The sequence below is a fragment of the Capra hircus genome, chromosome 8, assembly GCF_001704415.2.
Source record: "Capra hircus breed San Clemente chromosome 8, ASM170441v1, whole genome shotgun sequence".
In the NCBI taxonomy this organism is placed as follows: domain Eukaryota; kingdom Metazoa; phylum Chordata; class Mammalia; order Artiodactyla; family Bovidae; genus Capra; species Capra hircus.
In genome coordinates this window covers 22,621,169-22,637,583 of record NC_030815.1, presented here as the reverse complement: position 1 = coordinate 22,637,583, position 16,415 = coordinate 22,621,169, and the positions used below count along the sequence as shown (strand labels likewise).

The 16,415-nt window shown below is 43.7% G+C and overlaps 1 pseudogene; it reads left to right on the top strand.

Annotated features, from left to right (window-relative positions):
* On the top strand, nucleotides 6,966–8,839 carry LOC108636543 (annotated as a pseudogene).

Below are 16,415 nucleotides of genomic sequence, written 5' to 3'. Positions count from 1 at the left end.
CCCTGGGTTAGTGGAGAGCCACCTCAGGATCACCCAGCAACTTTGGGGCCCCACATGCTAGTGGATGACCCCAATAACTTCCCATCCCCCATCCTATATCTTAGCACTCACAGGAGTTTCTGACATCTCCTGCCTGCCACCAATAGTTGGGTTGTATCCTTCAGGCTTACAAGACCCTTTGCACAGCTTCAAGACCTAAGAAAGAATGTGCCGTCAAGAACAGAGGCATGGATGGTTTAATGGATGGGAGGCGCTTACATGTCTGAAGCAAGGTCCTGTTTCAACAGCCCACCATGTGTGGTGCACTGGGTGTGGGAAGTATTAATACATGATGACAGGCTTCATTCTGAGAGCAATGGAGGGGTGGGGAGTAGAGGGTGGAGAAGTGTGAAATGGGAAGGGGGCAGAGGGGAATGGGGGAGGAGATTGCTAGTCCTAGTGGGAGTGAGATCAGGTGGGCTCATTAGTTATCATGGAAAGCAGTAGAGGGACAGGCCTCTCACCACCCCTTTGACATTTTAAGATAATGGGATTAGAACTAACAATAGAAAGATCTTACCACACTCACTCCCATAATAAACATCTAAGATAAGCAAGATACATTGTTCTATTGACTAAGACAAACCAATGTTGAAAAAAAAGTTTGTTTTTCTTCTCCTCCTTGAGAACTCCAAACTCTATATCCTCCTGGAGGGCCCCAGACCCCCCTCTCCTCCTTGGGGTCCCCCGGCTTCTTATTAACCCGCCTAGGAACCGACACTCTCAGAGATCTCTAATTCCTAGGTTAAATACATGTCAGTTGCTCAGTTGAGTACAACCCGTTTGCAACTCCGTGGACTGCATCCTTTTCATGCTGTTCATGTGATTCTCAAGGCAAGAATGCTGAAGTGGTTGGCCATTCCCTTCTCCAGTGGACCACATTTGTCACTTACAGCCAACCTAGACAGCATATTAAACAGCAGAGACATCACTATGCCAACAAAGGTCCATCCAGTCAAGGCTATGCTTTTTCCAACAGTCACGTATTGATGTGAGAGTTGGAACTTAAAGAAAGCTGAATGCTGAAGAATTGATGCTTTTCAACTGTGGTGTTGGAGAAGACTCTTGAGAGTCCCACTGAATGCAAAGAGATCCAAGCAGTCCATCCTAAAGGAAATCCGTCCTGATTATTCACTGGAAGGACTGATGCTGAAGCTGAAACTCCAATACTTTGGCTACCTGATGTGAAGAACTGATGCTTGGAAAACATCCTGATGCTGGGAAACACGGAAGGCGGGAGGAGAAGGGAGTGACAGAAGATGAGATGGCTGGATGACATCAGCGACTCAATGTACATGAGTTTGAATAAGCTCAGGGAGTTGGTGATGGACAGGGAGGCCTGGTGTGCTGCAGCCCATGAGGTCACAAGACTCAGACATGTCTGAGCGACTGAACTGAAATGGACTGTACCCCCACGCTCCAGGTCCACGGAATTCTCCAGGCAAGGAAACTGGAGTGGGTTGTCATTTCCTTCTCCTGTATATTAAGTAAGTTTTGGGTTTTTTTCTCTCTTCCATGAATACTTCAGGGAAATATTGGGGGGCAGGACTATGTGGATAATTTTTGGACTCATCTGGCTATCTTTGTGGGGCCTCCCCAAGTGCCACTGGTGCTAAAGAACCCACCTGCCACTGCAGGAGTCATAAGAGACCTGGGTTTGATTTCTGGGTTGGGAAGATCCCCTGGAGGAGGAAATGGCAACCCACTCCTGTATTCTTGCCTGGAGAATCCCATGGACAAGGGAGCCTGTCAGACTTGGCTGAAGTGACTTCGCACGCACACATGCTTGTCTTTGTGACAGTTTAACATCTTTTAAATATTACAATTCTTCCACTGTTTGGCTGAGATTTTTTTGGATTTAACTTGCACTTTGCCATTTTGTCAGCAGAAATGTCACTTATCTTTCTTCACTTTCATCACATTCAGATATACGTATGTTTTATTTTTGCCCAGAAACATCTACTCTTTTGCTTTCTAGGAAAGTTCAATTGAGTGACTAAATATCCAAACCTTGAAAATAATAGAAAGTGAGGTGAAGCCCCTCTGCCATTCTTTTATTTCCCTTTGTATTAACCGTAGAATGAAATGGAACATAACCCAGGAGAGAGACAAACTTCGACCAGTGAATCACTATATAATTAATTATAAGTTCCTAAATCTTTTATTGTTTTTTAAATTTTAAAAGAAACATCATGAGAAAGTAAAGAAAGAAGGCTATATCTCCCTGACACAGCCTGGCCTCATGGCTCCAAATTCTCAGCACGAAACAGAGATAGACAAGTCAGCCCAACATGCGGATGTACCTCATGAACAACTAAAGGTCACTGATTCCTGTGATACAAGCTTCTAAGAATATGCAATACCAACTCTGAACTCCCTATAGCCAACTCAGAAATTCTGAGGAAAACAAATGTTCAACAGTTTAAATAAAAGGTTTCAATGAAAGAAGCTGCAGTGGCAAAATAAAAATTGCCTACTAAAGTGTAACTAGTGCAATTGGATAATGCCACCACCTGGGTAGTAGTCTCACCTGGAAAATCCCATAGACACAAGAGTCTGGCGGGCTACAGTCCATAGGGACACAACTAATCAGACACGACTGAGCGACTGACACACACACACGTAGACAAAAACACACTTTAGCTCTCAGCATCTTGGCTGCTGACCCTTGATACCTGGGGACACAGGTCAGAAGAGGAGGTCATCACTGAGAACTTGGGTCCTTCACAGAAACACTCCAGGGAGAGGGTGGGGATCCTGGAAGATGAATGATTTTGCAGAGAAAGAGTCAAGGCCCTCCCTCTACAGTAGATCCTGAGCTTCTCAGGATGTGGTAAGCCTGCCCTCACGAGTGAGTGCCAGAGAGTTTGGGCGAAGGACAGTGTCATTCCAGACGATTAGTGCTATCAGAGGTGAAAACTACCTTGTGAGTGAGGCAGTGTTGGAAATATAATTAATTACCCTAGTTTAGAATCTTCACACTTAAGTGCACAGGAAAGAAACAGGCTTCCTGGCGGGGGTGTGAGCACAGCCTGCAGAGGACTGTAGATCGACCATAAAACACCGGTGGAAAGAAACAGCCACGTCTAGTGCATCATTCCTGACTGTCGACTTGAAGAAAAGTGTCACAACCTAAATGGTGAGAGTTATGTTTTATCGGGTGGGAATTCAGGAGACAGTATTTCAAGTCACCCTGAGAGAAGTGCTCCAAGGAGGTTGGCGGGGGAGAGGTGGAGCCAGGTTGTATAGAAGTTTCCAAGTACGGGCAGGTAGTCTGAACCTCAAAAGTACTTTTGTGAAGTAGAGAAAACCAGATCTCTCAAGTAAAGGAATTTAGCACTTTGCTCTGTATGGGAAGATGCAAGAGTCTGGGCTCACAGAAATCATTCTTTTCATGCATCTCACCTATCCTGGGGCCATGCGCCTTGCACTTTTTCACATCCTGAGTTCCCTTGGGCTCACCTTAGGGAGTGGCTGCAATCTGATAGCTGTTAGACCAGGTGTATATTCCTCCTTTCTGAGCACCCTGGAGGGCTGGAAACTGATGACTTTATCATCTTGGTTTACTGATATGGCAGGAAATACTCCATTCTTCATGGCCTGCGGTCCAGTGAAATGTAACCTCAGTCATCCGAATGAATGTTCTCAAAAGAGCAGAAACAACTGATTAGCTCATGCACTCATAATTACAAGCCTCTGCAATGGCACCCCAGACCATTACCCTTGCCTAGAAAATCCCATGGACAGAGGAGCCTGGTAGGCTGCAGTCCATGGGGTTGCTAAGAGTCGGACACGACTGAGCGACTTCACTTTCACTTTTCACTGTCATGCATTGGAGAATGAAATGGCAACCCACTCCAGTGTTCTTGACTGGAGAATCCCAGGGATGGGGGAGCCTGGTGGGCTGCCGTCTATGGGGTTGCACAGAGTCGGACATGACTGAAGTGACTTAGCAGCAGCAGCAGCTCTGATTAAAACAAATCAAAATACAGAAACCCATATGGGCTGAGGGACTCTGACCTCCTATGTATAATGTAAGGAGAGAAAAATGCAGTTCAGTCTGAAGGAAAAATTTTGTTCTTGATACAAAGAAAAGGAATCTTTATGTATATTAAAATGTGTACATAAGTATATACATGTGCATAATTCTTTAAATCCCTATATAACCTCAGCCTTTAATTAGTTTTTCATTTATTTGATATCCATTTGGCGTGACAAATCCAAAGTTTAGTTGGAAAGAAAAAACTTATTGTTAAATTTATAAGAATAGATTGATTACATTTTCTGGGTCAAATAGAAAATGTCTAAATGAAAACACAAAATGGATGTGAGAGAAAATTTATGACAGTGAGTACTGTCTTCCCATTTTAAAGCCTTGCTTTAGATTTATTCTTCCCTTTGAATAATAACTGCACTTGCATCCCTTCCACCTTGACTCAGTAGTAACACAGAACACAGCCACAATAAAGGGATTCCAGAGAAGACAACTGTGGCCAACCAATAGCCTGGGGTGTGCCTATTTGGGTAGAATTGAGAACTATTAAGGTAATCCAGTTTCAATTCGGAAGTTAACAAGGATGTGCCCATGAGTGTGTGCGTGCATGTGTGCGTGGGAATGCCTGCGTGTGTGCACGTGTGTTTGCTCAGTGAGTGGGGAAGGGCTTCAATTTAGCCTAGGTCTATCAAATCTCTGCCTCAATTGACAGGCTTGTCTTTAGTTTGCTTCTCTCCAAATGACAAATGAGAGGGCTCTCTAATTCATTTCTTGAATAAGTTTTGTCCCTTTTCTTTCTTCCTTCAACACTTTGGGGCCACTTTTGGGGTCAAGCATATATATACAATTTTTGGTCTCACCTGGCCATCTTTGTGGAGGCTTCTCAGGTGACTCCAGTGGTAAAGAACTCGCCTGCCAATCCAGGAAACATAAGAGTCCATGGTTTAATCCCTGGGTCGGGAAGATTCCAAGGAGGAGGAAATAGAAACCCACTCAGGCATTCTTGCCTGGAGAATCGCATGGTCAGGGGAGCCTGTTCACAGGGTCACAAAGAGTCAGACATGACTGAAGCGACTTAGCACGTGCACATGGCTGTCTTTGAGACTGTCTGACAACTTTCAAATAGTCTCATTCCTTCCATTTTTTCATTGACCTTTCTTCAACTTACATTACCATACTGTCAGCAAAAATACATTTGTCTATATTCTCTTTCATGACATTGAAAATTATATTTATTTTTGTCCACAAACAACTATCAACTTTTGCATTCCAGGAAAGTTGACACGAGAAACAAAAAATCTCTAGTGTTAAAAATCACAGAAAATATGATGACGCCCCTTGCCATTCTGTTCCTTCCTTTTGTATGAACCCTAGGATGAAATGTTTAGGAATGCAGCAGGAGAGAGACAAACTGGCCAGTAAATCAATATGCAAAAAATAAGTTCTTAAATGTTTTTTTTGCTGTTCTTTAAATTTAAAACAAAACATCATGAGTAAGTAAAGAAACAAGGCTATTTCTCCCTGTCACAGCCTGGGCCTCACTGCTCTGCCTTCTGAGCACGAGACAGAGATGCATCGACAAGTCAGCCCAACAGAAGGGTGTGGACTGAATGAACAGCTACAGGGCACTGATTCTGTGACACAGGCTTTCAACAATACATCACACCCTCCCTGAATTCCCTATGCCCGACGCAGAAATTCTGAGCAAAACAAATCTTGAACACTTTAAGTAAAAGACTTGAACGATAAAAGCTGTAGTGGCAAAATAAAAATTGTGTACCAAAGGTGTAACAATTGCCATTGCTTAATGCCTCCACCTACTTAGCTCTTCACACTTTAGCTCTCAGCATCTGAGGGCTGCTGACACTTGATATCTGGGGACATGGATCAGGAGAAGAGGAGGTCATCACTGAGAACTCCCCTCCTTCACACAAACACTGCACGGGAGAGGGTGGAGATGCTTGAAGATGAATGATTTTGCAAACAAAGAGACAAGCCCCTCCGCAGTAGAAATCTGAAGTTCTCGGGATGTGGTTAGCGTGCCCTTGCTGGTGAGGCCCTGAGAGGTTGCGTTGAGGACTATCTCATTCCAGAGGAAAAGTGCAACTGGAGGTGGTGGAGCACCACCTTCTGAGTAAGGCGGTGCTCGAAAGACAATTTTTTTGGAATTAGAATCTTCAGAACTACATGCACCAGAAAAGAAGCAGGATTCCTGGTGAGGATATTGGCACAGCCTGTGGAAGACTATGAAATTGAAAGTGAAGTCTCTCAGTCGTGTCCGACTCTTGGTAACCCCATGGACTGTAGCCTACTGTGCTCCTCCATCCATGGGATTGTCCAGGCTAGAATACTGGAGTGGGTTGTCATTTCCTTCTCCAATAGATCTACCATAAAAAGCAGGTGGAAAGAACTGTCATGTCTTGTATATTTTTCCTGACTGTTGATCTGGAATCTATTATACACAGTGAAGTAAGTCAGAAAGAAAAACAGCAATACAGTATACTAATGCATATATACAGAATTTAGAAACATGGTAACGATGACCCTATATGTGAGACAGCAAAAGAGACACAGATGTAAAGTTCAGAATTTTGGACTCTGTGTGAGAAGGTGAGGGTGAGATGATTTGAGAGAATACCATTGAAATATGTAATTTATCATATGTGAAGTAGATCGTCAGTCCGGGTGCGATGAATGTGACAGGGCTCTGAGGGTTGGTGTGCTGGAGCCACACTGAGGGATGGGACAGGGAGGGAGGTGGGCGGGGCGTTCAGGATGGGGACACATGTACAACCAAGGGTGATTCACGTCAATGTATGGCAAAAACCACTACAATATTTTAATTAGCTTCCAATTAAATTAAGTAAGTTAATTTAAAAAATAAAGAAATAATGACAACTTAAAAGTTGAAGTTATGTTTTATTTGGTGGGAATTCGGGAGGCAGTAAATCAATTCACCCTGAGTGATTGCTCCAAGGAGGAGAGGGACAGAGTCAGGTTATATAGGAATTTGCAAGAAAGGGGATATAGTGTGAACATCAAAATATTTTTGAGAATTTAAGAAAACCAGCTATCTCAAGTTAAGGAATTTTGCACTTTTCCTTTGTATGGGAAGAGACAAGTGCCTGGGCTCAGTGAAAACATTCCCTTCCTGAACCTCAGCTCTCCTGGGGCATTTTTACTTGCATTTTCTTGCATCTTGCATTTTTTCACTTCCTGAGTTGCCTTGGGCTCACCTTAGGGAGCAGCTGCAATTTGGCAGCTGTTAGCCACAGGTGTATTCCCCCTTCCTGAGCACGCTGGAGGGCTGGAAACTCTTGATGACTGTGTCATCCCAGTTTACTGATATGGCAGGAGATACTCCACTCCTCATGATCTTGTGGCCCCAGTGCAATGTAATCTCAGGAACCTGAATGAATGTTCTCAAAAGAACAGAAACAACAGAGTAGTTCATTCACTCTTGATCACAAGCCTCTGCTCTGTGAAACAGAAAACAAACTACAGAAACCAATATGGCCTGAGCGACTCTGAATTCCTATGGGTAAGATAAGGAGGGGGGAAATGCAGTCAAGAATCAAGGAAACTTTTGTTTTGACATAGCACGAACACAAGGAATGTTTATATATATTATACTTAAATGTGTACATAAGTATGTACACCTCTGTAAGTCTTTACATACTTACATACTTTCAGCCTTTCTTAGTTTCTCATATAAGTGATATACATTGGCATTGACAAATCCAAACTTTATTGGGAACATTAACCTTCTACCATAAACATTAAGAGTTTAGATTGATCACATTTTCTAGGTCAAATAGAAAATATCTAAATGAAAACACACAGGGGAAGTGAGACAGAAATTTTCAGACAATGAGTACCATCTTCCCTACTTAAAAGCCTTATTAGAAAGATTATCATCAGACACCCTACCTCCAAGTTTACACCAGATGCCGACTCAGCCAGCCCAGCAACAGCCTCATCCTCCCCATGGATTTTGTGCTCCCACTACTGTTGAGCCCAGTGCTGGTCAGCTAGAGCCTGGGAGGATCTCTGGCCTGTGATCTGTCTCAGAACCACGTGCTGGTTGGCACGCAGAACCTCAGGCTCCTGGCCCGAAAGAACAGACTCTCCCCTCACTCCTGTCTGTAGGACAGAAAAGGCTTCGGTTTTCCCCAGCAGATGGCAGAGGGTGACCAGCTCCAGGAGGTCCAGACCATCTCTGTGCTCCACGAGATGCTCCAGCAGAGCTTCCACCTCTTCCACACAGAGCGCTCCTTTGCTGCCCTGGACATCACCTTCCTGGAGCAGCTCCTCACTGGACTCCATGAGCAGATGGAGGACTTCCATGCCTGCCTGGGGCAGGTGATGGGAGAGGAAGCCTCTGCCCTGGGAAGGATGGGCCCTACTCTGGCCTTGAAGAGGTATTTCCATGGAATCCATGTCTACCTGAAAGAGAAAGAATACAGTGACTGCGCCTGGAAAATCGTCCGAGTGGAGATGATGAGAGCCCTCTCTTCATCAAGCAGCTTGTACAAACGATTCAGAAAGATGGATGGAGATCTGAACTCACCTTGACATGACTCTCATCGACTAAGATGCCACATCACCCTTGTGCACTCACCTGTGTTCATTTCAGTTGACTGATTTCTGCTTTAGCCACCAAATTCATTGAATTACTTTAGCCGATACTTTGTCAGCAGTAATAAGCAAGTAGTTATAAAAGTATTCAGCTCTAGGGGCATGAGTCCTAAAGTCATGCCGGCCGTGATGTTATCCGTTGCTGATTTGCTTATTCCTTTCTGCTCCTAACATACTTAAAATATTTGTAAAATTACAATTCATCTATACATCATATTAAACTTTTTAAAACATGTTTATCATTTTGTATTATTAAATTTGTACTTTGTTCTATTTATTAATTCTTATGAAAGAAAATGAGTTTCTTTACTCAAAAATTAAATCCAAACCTCCATTTAATATATTATTAAGGAATGGGTGTTTACATTTGTTTACTCATTCGTTCCATTCATATTATACACATACGTTGAGTACCTACGTGACAGACTGTGTGATTGTCACCGAGGAATACAAGTGAGTAAAGCAAATGCAGTTCCTACTGCATGGAAACTCTCAGTCTTACAGAGAAGAGGACATAAAAACAGTATTATTTTATTTCAATTATACTAAAGACTGCAAAGAGAAGTAAAGGAAAAGAATGTTCTCACATGGGAGCCGTAGGTACATATGATGCTGGATACAAATAATATTATATATAATTTCTAAGCTACCTGTCGGGCTTCCCTGGTAGCTCTACTGGTAAAGAATCCACCTGCAGAGCAGGAGACGCTGGTTCAGTTCCTGGGTCAGGAAGATCCCCTGAAGAAAGGATAGGCTACCTACCCACTGCAGTATTCTTGGGCTTTCCTGGTGGTTCAGTTGCTAAAGAATCTCCCTGCAATGCAGGAGACCTGCGTTAGGAGATCCCCTGGAGGAGGGCTGGGCTACTCACTCCAGTATTCTTGTCTAGAGAAACCCAATGGACAGAGGAGCCTGGAGGGCTATAGCCCATGGGGTCCCAAAGAGGCCACCACAAAGCAGCACACAGCACAGAAAGTCAATGAATTCTTAACCTAGTTTCAAATTACCAAAATTCGGGGAGGCTATCTTAGATAGATGTTGAAGTTAAGTGAAATGAAGTCACTCAGTCGTGTCTGACTCTTTGCGACCCCATGGGCTGTAGCCTACCAGGCTCCTCTGTCCATGGGATTTTCTAGGCATTAGTCCTGGATGGGATTGCCATTTCCTTCTCCAGAGGATCTTCTCAACCTAGGGATCGAACACAGGTCTCCTGCATTATAGACAGACCGTTTACCATCTGAGCCACCAGGGAAGTTTAGACGTTTAGAAGTTTAGATAGACGTTACCTAAACATAATTATTTCTACAGAGGTTACCTAAAAGCTCTTTTTTCTCCTTACTCTTAGAAATCAGAGAACATTAAAGTTCTAGAGAGCCAGGTAGATCATTTACATGGCAAAGGCACAAGAGAAATAACAATTCCTTCCAGAAAGCTGGCTTAATCAATTACAAAACGCTCACTTTGATGCAGTAGCTGAGCTAGCAGAGGCCATTGTTCTCCAGATCACTGGGCAGCCCCCATTCAACAAGGACAGCCACCCAAAGGCCCCATGTCCTAGTGGACAGCCACTAGGGATTTCCCTGTTGCTTCTGGGATTCCCCCAGCAATTCTTGGGCACCATATAGTAGCAGATGACCACCTCAGGAATACCCTACAGTTTTTGGATTGGAGCCAGCAACTTTTGGGCCTCCTGGGTTAGTGGACAGCCACCTCAGGATCAGCCAGTAACTTTTGGGCCCCACATGCTAGTGGATGCCCCCAATAACTTTCCTTTCCCCATCCTGTCTCTTGGCTCTCACAGGTGTTTCTTCCACCTCCTGGCTGCCACGGATCATTGGGTTGTACCCAGCAGGCTTACAAGACCTATGTTTGCCCAGCTTCAAGACCAAAGAAAGAATGTGCCGTCAAGAAGAGGCATGGATGGTTTAATGGATGGGAGGCGCTTACCCGTCTGAAGCAAGGTCCTGGAGTGCACTGGGGGTGGGAAGTATTAGGCTTCATGCTGAGAGCAATGGAGGGGTGGGGAGTAGAGGGTGGGGAAGCGGGGAATGGGGAAGAGGGGAGAGGGAGATGGGGGAGAGATTGCTGGTCATTGGGGCAGTGAGATCAGGTGGGCTCATTAGTTATCATGGAAAGCAGTAGAGGGACACACCCCTCACCAACTGTTTGATAAAGAAAAGATGAAATCCGGGGCCTGGGACAAGTACAGAGAAAAGCCAGTCATAGGGTGTATAGGGTGCATAGGGTGTACTGGTGGGGCAGGGTTTGTACAGAGATAAGAGAACAGCCATCCTGTTTGGCCTGACCATACAGACTTTACTGCGAAAAGTGACCAGTGATCATCTGGGCCTTCAGAGTTTTTTGCTGGTGAAGGTTTGAACTATCCTGAGAATTACTGCAGTGGGACACAGAGACACGGAATGTGCCAGGGCTATTTAAAATGCAGTTGATAGATTTGCCTGACCCGGGGTTGTCACAAACCTCCAGTGTGTAAAAATGCAATTATCTGGGAAATGGGATAAAACAAAGTATGTCCGTACTTCCTCAGTTCAGTTCAGTCGCTCAGACATGTTCAACTCTTTTCGACCCCATGAATCGCAGCACGCCAGGCCTTCCTGTCCATCACCAACTCCCGGAGTTCACCCAGACTCATGTGCATCGAGTCAGTGATGCCATCCAACCATCTCATCCTCGGTCGTCCCCTTCTCCTCCTGCCCCCAATTCCTCCCAGCATCAGAGTCTTTTCTAATGAGTCAACTCTTTGCATGAGGTGGCCAAAGTACTGGAGTTTCAGCTCAGCATCATTCCCTCCAAAGAAATCCCAGGGCTGATCTCCTTCAGAACGGACTGGTTGGATCTCTTTGCAGTCCAAGGGACTCTCAAGAGTCTCCTCCAACACTGCAGTTCTTTTTCACAATGTAGCAATTCCCAGTATGCTCTCCAGATTCACTCAACCTTCCCCTGCACAACCCATTCATACAGCTCTTTCCTGTTTCTTTGTGCTTCTGGCTACCGATTTGCCCTTAAGAGTGCAAAGCATAGTCACTCAGCTGTGCCGACTCTTTGGCACCCGTGAACCATAGCCCACCAGGGTCCTCTGTCATGGGATTCTCCAGAGAGAACACTGGAGTGGATTGTCATTTCCTTCTCCAGGGGATCTTCCCCACCCAGGGATCAAACCTGGGTCTCCCACATTGGAGGCAGATTCTTTACTGTCTGAGCCACAAAGAAGCCCTGACAGTGCAAAGCCACCTCTTAAAAGTTTGAGTCAAAATTCTAGGCTTTTTAGAAATGTATGTAAGGGGTTATTGTTTTTCTTGAGATGAATACTTTGGGAATGAGAGAATGTCCTTGTTACAATACTGTAACAACAGCCTTGGCCAAAATGACCTAGAAAGCAGGATCCCTTTTCCTCTGGAGCCTTTAAAAATAATTATGGAAGAAGCGTGCCACCTACTGGCCAAGATGGACTAGGACATTGATAGAGTCTGTAGAACAGGCTTCTTGCTCTTCTAGGCAGAAGTCTGTCTTCTTATTAGCATTTTCTTCAGAGCTAGGGGAGGATCTTTCCTGGAAAGAACTGACACCAATAACTTGAAAAAGCCTGCTTCCTTAGCTTTCGTATTTTAGAGAGGAAAATACTCCCAGCTTCAGGCAGGACATGTCTTGGCCTAAGGAAGCTGCGTGGAGAGAAAGGTCAGGATGTGTTTTTTGCTTCCAGGCTGCTCATCCGGCCAAGGCGGCACATTCATCATTTGCTTTCCCTACTTTAACACCCTTGGAGCCTTCACCATGGCATGCTGGGTAGGGAAATGCACGGGGAATCAGAGGAAATAGCTCCTGTTTGAAGGTGCATTACCTCTTTCCTAAACAGTAAGTACGTTGCTCGTTGCTTGACTTCAGGAGAAAACTCCCCATGTCCCTTTGAATAATAACTGCACTTGCATCCACCTTCCACCTTGACTCAGTAGTAAGAGAGAACACAGACACAAATAAGGGTATTTCAGAAAATACAATTGTTGGCAACCAATAACCTGGGTGTACCTACTTGGGTAGAATTGAGAACTAGTAAGGTAATGAACTACAGTAACTGAGTTAGTAAATCAGGAAGAGAGCGAGTGTGTGTGTGTGTGTGTGTGTGTGTGTGTGTGTTTACTGATCAACTAAGCAGGGAAGGGCTTCACTATAGACTAGATCTTGCAGATCTCTGCTTCAGGTTACAGACTGCGTCTTTAGATTGCTTCTCTCCAATTAAGGAATGAGAGGGCTAATAGTTTATGGTGAACAATATCGGATTCGTGATCTCCGAAGATTTAGCTCCGGGAGCAGGGACCATGCTTGATTACTCAAGAACTTTTGTATAGCAGAGTTTTATTAAAGTATAAAAAGAGACAGAGAAAGCTTCTGACATAGACATCAGAAGGGGGATGGACAGTGCCCCGCTCGTAGCCTTAGCGAGAGAGTTATATACTTTTTAAATTGGTTATTAAAATAAATCAAAAGACTGTCTCAAAGTTTAAAGAGCTTACTAGACCCACTCCCACCAAATACATTTTAAGATAATGAGATTAGAACTAACAATAGAAAGATCTTACCAGACCCACTCCAATAATATACATCTTAAGATAAGTCACAAGGTCTTGTTAAGGAGAAACATGACCTCGAGCAAGATACATTGTTCTATTGACTAAGACAAAGCAATGTAGAAAAAAAATTTGTTCTTTTCTCCTCCTTGAGAACTCCAGAACCCTATCTCCTCCTGGATAGTGCCAGACCCCTCTCTCGTCCTTGGGGACCTCCAGACTTCTTATCAATCTGCCTGGGAATTGACACGCTCAGAGATCTCTAATTTCTGGGTGAAACACATGTCAGTTGCTCATTTAAGTATGACTCTTTTGCGACTCCGTGGACTATACCCTTTGTATAGTGTTCATGGGGTTATCAAGGCAAGAATACTGAAGTGGTTTGCCACTCCCTTCTCCAGGGGACCACATTTAGTCACTTATGACCAACCTGGACAGCATATCAAAGAGCAGGGCAACAAAATCTGTCTAGTCAGGGCTATGGCTTTTCCAGTAATCATATATGGATGTGAGAGTTAGACCATAAAGAAAGCTGAGCGCTTTTGATCTGGGCTGTTGGAGAAGACTCTTCAGAGTCCCTTGCACTGCAAGGAGATCCAGCCAGTCCAACCTAAAGGAAATCAGTCCTGAATACTCATTGGAAGGACTGATGCTGCAGCTGAGACTCCAATACTTTGGCCACCTGATGCGAAGAACTGACTCCTTGGGAAAGACCCTGATGCTGGGATATATTGAAGGCGGGAGGAGAAGGGGATGAGATGGTTGGATGGCATCACCAGTTCAATGGACATGAGTTTGAGTAAATTCTGGGAGTTGGTGATGGACAGGGAGGCCTGGTGTTCTGTAGTCCATGGGGTCGCAAAGAGTCAGACACGACTGAGCGACTGAACTGAAATGGACTGTACCCGCCAGGCTCCTCGTTCCATGGAATTCTCCAGGGAAGGAAACTGGAGTGATCTGTCATTTCCTTCTCCTGTATGTTAAGTAAGTTTTGTTTCTTTTTTTTCTTTCTTCCATCAATACTTTGGAGACACTTTTGGGGGGCAAGACTACATAGGTAATTTTTGGACTCATCTGGCTGTCTTTGTGGGGCTTCCCACAAAGTTTTAAATTGTTATTAGTTTTAAATTGTTTACTGTGTGTCTTGTAATGAGGGCATGGGGATGATGTGGTCACTTATAAATAGAATGGACAATGAGAAGAGGACGCTCAGTACTAAGGGTCAGGCAGAGGAGTGACCTGCAACAGGCACTGAGGCAGGGGGCAGGCCAGGGAGAAGGACACAAGGATGAACGGGGAGAGACTACTGAAGGGAAGGCGTGTGCTTCAGAGACACAGTGGGGCCTGCAGGGTGGGTGAGGACTGAGCTGTGCCAGCAGCCCTGAAACACACGCCACCAGTGACCGTAGCAGGATCTGGTTTAGCAGAATTAACGGGGCAGAAACCAGATGGGAGTAGGCTGAAAAGGAAACACAAGAATGAGAATTAGGAACACTGTACAGAAAATTAAATTTTGTGAAGTGGAGCAGTGAAACAAGATGGCACATTGAGGAGATTATGGGTTAAAATGCCTGTGCACATTTTTCTCATGTTTTCTAATAATAATTTTCAAAGGATGGATGAATTGCCGAAAACATTTTAAATGTATGACTTATTTGATTTAAACAATTGCTTATTTAGATACTCGATTTCACACATTGCTTTTTTTTGGCTAAAAATTGATTTAGCATTGTTCTAATTAGTCATTTTGTAGTGATTTCAACAGTAATCTATTTGGCTGCTGATTTAAACTCTTCATTCAGTCAAGTTTTACAGTCAAGCTTCATTTTATCTGCTACTTCCTTTCGTTTTATATTGGTAATTTACATTATTTATCATTTTATAATCTCTAATCATTGACATATACATGTTCTCTATGTTATAGCCACTTTCTTCTGATGAATATGTGTTTTTCATTTCTCCTGTGTACACAGAGCTAGACAGTCTCTTGTATATTTTGCCAAGCGCTGTTTAGGACATAGAATCAAGCCTCTCCCTAGTCACATTCATTCCTCTTTTGAACTTGTATGTATTTGGTGCCCTTTCTTGTGCATCTGTTTTTACATTAAATTCAGTATTTCGTTAACTTTTTTTTTCTTTTTTGATCTATGATATGAGAATCTAAATTGCTTTTTGTTTGAGTGTCAGGCAAGTTTCCTGGAATATTTTATTGAAATATCATTTCTTTCCTCATTAACAAGAGGTATACCTTTTGCATAAATCTTTAGCTAATGATCAGCATCTAATTAATTCTGCTAATATGGCAATTTTTGAGTTTTTTTTTTTTTTTTGCTTTATTAATACTTCAGAGAAGGCAATGGCAACCCACTCCAGTACTCTTGCCTGGAAAATCCCATGGGCGGAGGATCCTGGTGGGCTGCCATCCACGGGGTCGCACAGAGTCGGACACGACTGAAGAGACTTAGCAATATGGTTACTGAACTTTACTCACTGCTACACGGTTTTATTACAGCTACTTTAAAACTCATTTAATGCTTCTGACTGAGGAAGTCAAAGTCAAATATTCCTTTCTGTTTTTAAATATTGTTGCTTGCATTATTTCTTGATTAGTTTTAGAATTGTTCTAAGGTTAAGAACATTGACTTAATGAGAATCACAAACATTTGTGGATCCCCAAATGGCTAATTAAGTGCCGAAAGCTGAGCGCTAGAAGAAAGCTGAGCGCCAAAGAATTGATGCTTTAGAACTATGGTGTTGGAGAAGACTTTTGAGAGTCACTTGGACTGCAAGGAAATCCAACCAGTCCATCCTAAAGGAAATCAGTCCTGAATATTCATTCGAAGGACTGATGCTGAAGTTGAAACTCCAATATTTGGCCACCTGATGTGAAGAAGTGACTCATTGGAAAAGACCCTGGTGCTGGGAAAGATTGAAGGCAGGAGGAGAAGGGGACAGAGGATGAGATGGTTGGATGGCATCACCGACTCAATGGACATGAGTTTGAGCAAGCTCCGGGAGCTGGTGATAGACAGGGAAACCTGGTGTGCAGCAGTCCATGGGGTCACAAAGAGTCAGGACCTGACTGAGTGACTGAACTGAACTAACAAAGAAGAGACATTCAATAAAAATGAAAGAAAGAAATGGAATCAAAGATTCTTTCT